We start from the raw sequence: 9,685 nt of genomic DNA, 5'->3' as shown, positions 1-9,685 counted from the left end.
CAAATAAAAAAATAACCAACTATGGGAGAGCAGCCAAGACAGTGACTAGGGGCAGGAGAAGGAGACACAGAACTTGAGGGCAACGGTGAAGAGACCATGAGTGTGCTGGGAGGGCTCAGGGGCACAGTGGCACGAACAGCACCAAGTACAAGTCTCTTTGTCTTCCCTGGGGTTATGTATAAATATAGAGAGATAAGGCCTTCTCTCTCCCTGCTTTCCCTTTGTCTCCATGCTGCTTGCTGGGTCCCAGCTCCTCTTTCCACATGAGGGTGAAGGGAAGCAGGGATGAACAAGTCATCACTGAATTGCAATCAGACCCACATCCATCAGCTTCTGGATCTTCTGTGCTACTACAGGATTCTTTAAGTGTTCGCTGAGTGTCTGGGGATGCTTCTGCATCTGTTCCAGGATAAGGTGCATGGCTGGGTCACTCATGATCTGCTGCACCTCTGGGTCGGTCATGGCTCCTCACTTTACATCTTCCAGACTGTCGTGCTGGTTGTACTGTGCCATCATACAGCACTGGTAGCCAGCTGCCGCCTCCTTACAGCTGGAGTCTAGGTCTAGTGCCTTCTGGTACACAACCATGGCTTTGGTGTAGTCCTTCAACACTTCCAGGGCAGCTGCTTTCCATGTGTAACCCTTGATGAAGGTCAGCTCCAGCTGGATACATTCTTCACAGTCCTTGAATGTCATCTGGAACTCTGGAGTCTGGTGTAGCAGGCAGCTTTGATTGCTGTATAATTTAGCATCTTTTGGGTTCCTTTTGATGGCTTCTGTATAATGCTTCATGGCCTGGGGATAATCTCCTTTCTGAAAACACTCATTGCCTTTGTCCTTCTCCTCCAAAGCCAGGTCAGGGTTTATATAGGCCAGCCGCTCTTGCTTCTTCAGGATTTTCTCTGCCTACTGCCATTTCTTGAGCACATCTAGGATCAGGTGCTCTGCCAGATACTTGTTGTAGAAATGGATGGCATCCTTGTACTTTTCTTCTTTGAAGTAGGAGTTGCCAATTTGAGCATAAGGTTTGGCAATCTGTCCACAGTCTTCTTGGTTATCTCTCCCCACTTCAATGCCTTTTTTACAAAGCTCCCAGCACTTATTATAGTCACCCTTTTCAAAGTATACTGCTGCTTGATTGGTAATGTAAGTCATGTTGGTGGGGTCTAGCTCCTTGGCTTTGTCAAAATGCTTCAAGGCTGTGTCAAAGTCTTTTTTCTTGTAGGCATTGTTCCCCAGCTCTTTTTATTTCAGTACCTGCTTCTTATTCTCTGGAAGATCTTCTCCCATTGGCTCTGAGTTGGCCTTCTTTTTGGGAGGAGGTGGTGATGGAGGTGTTGCAACCTTTTCCTCACTTATACTGCCAAGACTGACCCTACGGAGGACACTGAGAGTGGTCATGATCCAGGGATCTGGTAGTTTTTGTGCCCAGATCAGAAGGCTCGTTTCTCAGCTGCTCTATCAGCTCCAGGTAGGTAGGATCACTGAGCAGTGTCCTTGTCCTGGGATCACTCTCCAACTTCTGATATAGATTGGGCATGTTGAAAGCGTTCATGGATTTTCTCTCTGCCAATCTGGCCTCCATATTCTGTAAACCCTCTTTCATATGAGAGTTATTTGCTTCGTGCTTTAAGCCCTCCTCATAGGTTTGCTTGGCTTCTTCAAATCAGTTTAAGAACTCAAGAGCTACTGCTTTTCGTGAATAGCCCTTGCTCCAGTCAGGTTGATGGTCTTGCAGACATCCTTGTAGGCGTTCTGGTAGTCTCCTTTCTTGGCATAGGTGATAGAACAGTTTCTGTAGAGCACGTGGTTGTGGGGATCCAGCTTAATAGCTTCTAAGTAGCACTATAAGGCATTGTCAATGTTGCTCATGCTTGGGGTCTTGTTGCCCTTCTTTTTCAGCTCATTGGCCTGCTCCATAGCACAGCATGGCCTGGAACCCCATTGAATCTAAACCTCCAAAGAACTTTTACAACTCAGCAATTAAAAGACAAATTAAAGTGGCTAAAGTATTTGAATATATATTTATCCAAAGACAATTAACAAATGTCCAAAAGGCACATAAGAAAATATTTAATATCATGTTTTCAATATCAAATGGAAACATATGTCTTCACACAAAAATTGTACATGAATTTCATAGCAACATTATTAATAATAGCCAAAAAGTAGGAATAATCGAAACATCTATTACTAGGTGAGTGAAAAAATAAAACGTGAAATATACATATAGTGAAATAAGTTGTAAAAATGAATAAAGTATTTTTTGCTGGCAAGATAGCCAAACAGCTCCAGTCTGCAGCTCCCAGTGAGACTGACGCAGAAGGCAGGTGATTTCTGCACTTCCAACTGAGGTAGCCAGTTCATTTCATTGGGACTGGTTGGACAGTGGGTGCAGCCCACAGAAGGTAAGCTGAAGCAGGGGGTGTTGCCTCACATAGGAAGCACAAGGGGTCAGGGGAAGCTGTGAGAGACTGTACTGGGAGGAACAGTGAACTTCAGCCCAGTTACTACACTTTTCCCACGGTCTTTGCAACCAGCAGACCAGGAGATTCCCTCTGGTGCCTATGCCACCAGGGTCCTGGGTTTCAAGCACAGAACTGGGTGGTCTTTTGGGCAGACGCCAAGCTAGGAGTTTTTATTTATTTTTTTATCTTTGTTTTTTCATATCCCACTGGTGCCTGGAATGCCAGTGAGACAGAACTGTTCACTTCCCTGGAAAGGGGGCTGAAGCCAGGGAGCCAAGTGGTCTGGATCGGTGGGCCCCACGCCCACAGAACCCAGCAAGCTAAGCTCCACGGGCTTGAAATTCTCACTGCCAGCACAGCAGTCTGAGGTCGACCTGGGAAACTCGAGCTTCGTGAGGGGAGGGGCATCTGCCATTGCTGAGGCTTGAGTAGGCAGTTTTACCCTCACAGTGTAAACAAACACTCGAACCTGGAAGTTCGAAATGGGTGGAGCCCACCACAGATCAGCAAGGCCACTGCAGCCAGAATGCTTCTCTAGATTCCTGCTCTCTGGGCAAGGCATTGCTGAATAAAATGTAGCAGCCCCAGTCAGGGACTTATGGATAAAACTCCCATCTCCCTGGGATAGAGCACCTGGGGGAAGGGGCAGCTGTGGATGCAGCTTCAGCAGACTTAAATGTTCCTGCCTGACAGCTCTGAAGAGAGCAGCAGATCTTCCAGCACAGCCTTCAAGCTCTGATAAGGGAAAGACTGCCTCCTCAAGTGGGTCCCTGACCCCCATGTATTCTGACTGGGTGACACCTCCCCAGTAGGGGCTGACAAACACCTCATACAGGAGAGCTCTGGTTGGCATCTGGTGGGTGCCCCTCTGGGACAAAGCTTCCAGAGAAAGAAACAGGCAGCAATCTTTGCTGTTCTGCAGCCTTCACTGGTGATACCCAGGCAAACAGATCTGGAGTGGAGCTCCAGCAAACTCCAGTGCACAGGGTCCTGACTAATAGAAGGAAAAAAAAGAGACAGAAAGGAATAGCCTCAACATCAACAAAAATGACGTCCCCAAAACTGGATGGAGAATGAGTCTGATGAATTGACAGAAATAGGCTTCAGAAGGTGAGTAATAACAAACTCCTCTGAGCTAAAGGAGCATGTTCTAACCCACTTCAAGGAAGTGAAGAACCTTGAAAAAAGGTTAAGTGAATTGCTAACCAGGATAACCAGTTTAGAGAAGAACACAAATGACCTGATGGAGCTGAAAAACACATCACAAGAACTTTGTGAAGCATAGGCAACTATAAATAGCTGAATCGATATCAGAGATTGAAGATCAACATAATGAAATAAAGCAAGAAGACAAGATCAGAGGGAAAAAAGTGTGAAAAGAAATAAACAAAGCCTTCAAGANAGAAGAAAGGATATCAGAGATTGAAGATCAACATAATGAAATAAAGCAAGAAGACAAGATCAGAGGGAAAAAAGTGTGAAAAGAAATAAACAAAGCCTTCAAGAAATATGAGACTATGTGAAAAGACCAAATCTATATTTGATTGGTGTAACTGAAAGTGACATGGAGAACAGAACCAAGCTGAAAAACACACTTCAGGATATTATCCAAGAGAACTTCCCCAACATAGCAAGACAGGCCAACATTCAAATTCGGGAAATACAGAGGATACCACAAAGATACTCCTTGTGAAGAGCAACCCCAAGACACATAATCATCAGATTCACTAAGGTTGAAATGAAGGAAAAAATTTTAAGGGCAGCCAGAGAGAAAGATAGGGTTATCCACAAAGGGAAGCCCATCAAAGTAATAGTGGATCTCTTGGCAGAAACTCTACAAACCAGAAGAGAGTGAGGGCCAATTTTTAACATTCTTAGAGAAAAGAATTTTCAACCCAGAATTTCATATCTAGCCAAACTAAGCTTCGTAAGCGAAGGAGATATAAAATCCTTTACAGACAAGCAAATGCTGAGAGATTTTGTCGCCACCAGGCCTGCCTTACAAGAGCTCCTGAAGGAAACACCAAACACAGAAAGGAACAACCAGTACCAACCACTGCAAAAACATAATAAATTGTAAAATTTCTTCATCAACACTATGAAGAAACTGCATAAACTAATGGGCAAAATAACCAGCTAGCATCATAATGACAAGATAAAATTCACATATAACAATATTAACCTTAAATGTAAATGGGCTAAATGCCCCAATTAAAAGACATAGACTGGCAAATTAGATAAAGAGTCAAGACTCATCGGTGTGCTATATTCAGTAAACTCATCTCATGTGCAAAGACAGACACAGGCTCAAAATAAAGTGTTGAAGGAATATTTACGAAGCAAATGGAAAGGAAAAAAAAAGCAGGGGTTGCAATCCTTGTCTCTGATAAAACAGACTATAAACCAACAAAGATCAAAAGATACAAAGAAGGGTATAACATAATGGTAAAGGGATCAATGCGACAAGAAGAGCTAACTATTCTAAATATATATGCACCCAATACAGAATCACCCAGATTCATAAAGCAAGTTCTTAGAGACTACAAAGAGACTTAGACTCCCACATAATAATAGTGGAAGACTTTAACGCCCCACCATCAATATTAGACAGATTAACGAGACAGAAAATTAAGAAGGATATCTAGGACATGAACTCAACTCTGGACCAAGCAGACTGAATAGACATCTGCAGAACTCTCCACCCCAAATCAACAGAAAATGCATTCTTCTCAGCACCATATTGCACTTATTCTAAAATTGACCACATAATTGGAAGTAAAACACTCCTCAGCAAAGGCAAAAGATAGAAATTATAACAAACAGTCTCTCAGACCACAGTGCAATCAAGTTAGAGCTCAGGATTAAGAAACTCACTCAAAACTGCACAACTACATGGAAACTGAAAAACTTGCTCCTGAATGACTACTGGGTAAATAACAAAATTAAGGCAGAAATAAAGATGTTCTTTGAAACCAATGAGAACAAAGACACAACATACCAGAATCCCTGGGACAAATTTAAAGCAGTGTGTACAGGGAAATTTATAGCAACAAATTCCCACCAGAGATAGCAGGAAAGATCTAAAATTTACACAATTAAAAGAATTAGAGAAGCAAGAGCAAATGAATTCAAAAGCAAGCAAGACAAGAAATAACTAAGATCAGAGCAGAACTAAAGGAGAGAAAAACATGAAAAACCCTTCCAAAAAATCAATGAATCCAGGAGCTGGTTTTTTGAAAATATCAACAAAATAGATGGACCTCTAGCCATACTCATAAAGAAGAAAAGGAGAAGAATCAAATTGATGTAATAAAAAATGATAAAGGGGATACCACTACCAATCCCACAGAAATATGAACTACCATCAGAGAATACTATAAACACCTCTATACAAATAAATTAGAAAATCTAGAAGAAATGGATAAATTCCTGGACACATATACCCTCCCAAGACTAAACCAGAAAGAATTCAAATCCTTAAATAGACCAATAACAAGCTTTGAAATTGAGGCAGTAATTAACAGCCTGCAAACCAAAAAAATGTCCAGGACCAGAAAGATTCACAGCTGATTTCTACCAGAGGTACAAAGAGGAGCTGGTATCATTCCTTCTGAAACTACCCCAAACAATAGAAAAAGAGAAAATCCTCCTTAATTCATTTTATGAGGCCAGCATCATCCTGATACCAAAACCTGGCAGAGACACAACTAAAAAAGAAAATTTCAGGCCAATATCCGTGATGAACATCAATGCAAAAATACTCAATAAAATACTGGCAAACCAAATCCAGTAGTACATCAAAAAGCTATCCACCACGATCAAGTTGGCCTCATCCCTGGGATGCAAGGATGGTTCAACATATGCAAATCAATAAATGTAATCCATCACATAAACAGAACCAACAACAAAAACCACATGATTATCTCAATAGATGCAGAAAAGGCCTTCGACCTAATTCAACAGCCTTCATGCTAAAAACTCTCAATAAACTAGGTGTTGATGAAACGTATCTCAAAATAATAACTATTTATGACAAACCCACAGCCAATATCATACTAAATGGGCAAAAGCTGGAAGCATTCCCTTTGAAAACCAGCACAAGACAAAGATGCCCTCTCTCACCACTCCTATTCAACATAGTATTGGAAGTTCTGGCCAGGGCATTCAGGCAAGAGAAAGAAATAAATCATATTCAAATAGGAAGAGAGGAAGTCAAATTATCTCTCTTTGCAGATGACATGATGGTATATTTAAAAAATCCCATTGTCTCAGCCCCAAATCTCTTTAAGCTGATAAGCAACTTCAGCAAAGTCTCAGGATACAAAATCAATGTGCAAAAATCACAAGCATTCTTATACATCAATAACAAACAGAGAGCCAAATAATGAGTGAACTCTCATTCACAATTGCTACAAAAGGAATTAAATACCTAGGGATACAACTTGCAAGTGATGTGAAGACCTCTTCAAGAAGGACTACAAACCACTGCAAAAGGAAATAAGAGAGGACACAAACAGATGGAAAAATATTCCGTGCTTATGGATAGGAAGAATCAATATTGTGAAAATGGCCATACTGCCCAAAATAATTTATAGATTCAGTGCTATCCCCATCAAGCTACCATTGACTTTCATCACAGAATTGGAAAAAAAAAATTTTTAATTTCATACGGAACCAAAAAAGAGCCAACATAGCCAAGACAATCCTATGCAAAAAGAACAAAGCTGGAGGCATCACACTACCTGACTTCAAACTATACTACAAGGCTACAGTAACAAAAACAGCATGGTATTGGTACCAAAACAGATATATAGACCAACGGAACAGAACAGACTCTTCAGGAATAACACCACAAATCTACAACCATCTGATATTTGAGAAACCTGACAAAAACAAGAAATGGGGAAAGGATTCCCTATTTAATAAACTGTTTTGGGAAAACTGGCTAGCCATATGCAGAAAGCTGAAACTGGATCCCTTCCTTGTATACAAAAATTAAGTCAGGATGGATTAAAGGCTTAAACGTACAATGTAAAACCAAAAAAAAAAAAAAAAACCCTAGAAGAAAACCTAGGCAATACCATTCTGAACATACGCATGGGCAAAGACTTCATGACCAAAATGCCAAAAGCAATGGCAACAAAAGCCAAAGTAAACAAATGGAATCTAATTAAACTAAAGAGCTTGTGCACAGCAAAAGAAACTAACATCAGAGTGAATAGGCAACCTTCAGAATGGGAGAAAAATTTTGCAATCTATCCATCTGACAAAGAGCTGATATCCAGAATCTACAAAGAACTTAAACAAATTTACAAGAAAAAAACAACCCCATCAAAAAGTGGGTGAAGTATATTAACAGACACTTCTCAAAAGTAGACATTTATGCAGCCAACAAACATATGAGTAAAAGCTCATCACCACTGATCATTAGAAAAATCCAAATCAAACTCACAATGAGACACCATCTCACACCAGTTAGAGTGGTGATCATTAAAAAGTCAGGAAACAACAGATGCTGGAAAAAATGTGGAGCAATAGGAATGGTTTTACACTGTTTGTGGGGGTGTAAATTAGTACAACCATTGTGGAAGACAGTGTGATGATTCTTCAAATATCTAGTACTAGAAACACCGTTTGACCCCACAATCCCATTACTGGGTATATATCCAAGAGATTAGAAATCATTCTACTACAAAGACACATGCATATGTATGTTTATTGTGGCACTGTTCACAATAGCAAAGACTTGGAGCCAATCCAAATGCCCATCAATGATAGACTGAATAAAGAAAATGTGGGACATATACACCATGGAATACTATGCAGCCATAAAAAAAGGATGAGTTTATGTCTTTTGCAGGGTCATGGATGAAGCTGGAAGCCATCATTCTCAGCAAAGTAACACAAGAACAGAAAACCAAACACTGCATGTTCTCACTCATAAGCGGAAGTTGAACAATGAGAACACATGGACACAAGGAGGGGAACATCACACAGTGGGGCCTGTTGGGGTTGGGGGTAGGGGAGAGATAGCATTCGAAGAAATACCTAATGTAGATGATAAGTTGATGGAGGAAGCAAGCCACCATGGCATGTGTATACCTATATAACAAACCTGCATGTTCTGTACATGTGCCCCAGAACTTAAACTATAATAAAAAAAATGAATAATGTGCTGATACATGCTACAACATGGATGAACTTTGGAAAATATTAGGATAAGTTAAAAAGTCAGAGAAAAGGCTACGTTTAGTAAGTTTCTATTTATATGAAATGTCCAGAATAGGCAATTACATAGAGATGGAATTAGATTTCCAGAACAGGGCCAGAAAATTACAGAGATTCATGACTAATAGGTACAGAGTTTCTTTTTGGAATAATGAAAATGTTCCTCAATATTTAGTGGTAATGGTTTTATACAATAAAAATTCAGCTATAAATAAGAGCAACAAAAAAGAAAGAGTCAGTTATAGTCACAATTTATAGATGATACAAATGATACAAAAACAAATGGAAAATTACCCCATTTTTATAAATCACAATTAATATGTTTAAATAACCATACTGCTCAAAGCAATCTACAGATTCAAAGTAATTCCAAAATATACCAACATCATTTTTCACAGGTTTAGAAAAAAACAATCCTAAAATTCATATGGAACCAAAGAAACAGCCTGAATAGCCAAAGCAATCCTAGGCAAGAAGAACAAAGCTGGAGGTATCACATTACCCTACTTCAAATTATATTACAAGGCTATAGTAACCAAAACAGCATGGTGCTGTTATGAAAGTAGGTACATAGATCAATGGAACAAAATAGAGAACTTAGAAATAAACCCATATATTTATAGCTAACTGATATTTAATAAAGCCAACAAGGACACACAATGGGGAAAGAATATCCATTTAAATAAATGATACTGTGAAAATTGAATTGCCATATGCTGAAGAATAAAACTGGACCTCTTTCTCTCACTGCATACAAAAATAAACCCCAAATGATTCAAGACTTAAATGTAAGACCCAAAAGTATAAAAATACTAGATGAAATCATAGGGAAAACTCTTGTGAACATTAGTCTAGAAAAAGAATCTATGACTAAGACCTTAAAAGCACAAGCAAAAACCAAAAATAGACAAATCAGACTTGGTAAAGCTAAAAAGCTTATGCACAGCAAAAGAAATAACAGAGTGAAGAGACACCTGAAGAATGAGAGA

At 39.8% G+C, this 9,685-nt stretch overlaps 1 pseudogene; it reads right to left on the bottom strand.

Annotated features, from left to right (window-relative positions):
- Nucleotides 1–297: 297 nt before the first annotated feature.
- On the bottom strand, nucleotides 298–1,920 carry LOC108313782 (annotated as a pseudogene).
- Nucleotides 1,921–9,685: the final 7,765 nt, after the last annotated feature.

Source organism: Cebus imitator, unplaced genomic scaffold (genome assembly GCF_001604975.1).
Source record: "Cebus imitator isolate Cc_AM_T3 unplaced genomic scaffold, Cebus_imitator-1.0 Scaffold142, whole genome shotgun sequence".
Taxonomy (NCBI): Eukaryota; Metazoa; Chordata; class Mammalia; order Primates; family Cebidae; genus Cebus; species Cebus imitator.
The sequence above is the reverse complement of the archived record's forward strand: the minus strand, read 5'-3'. Positions and strand labels throughout refer to the sequence as shown.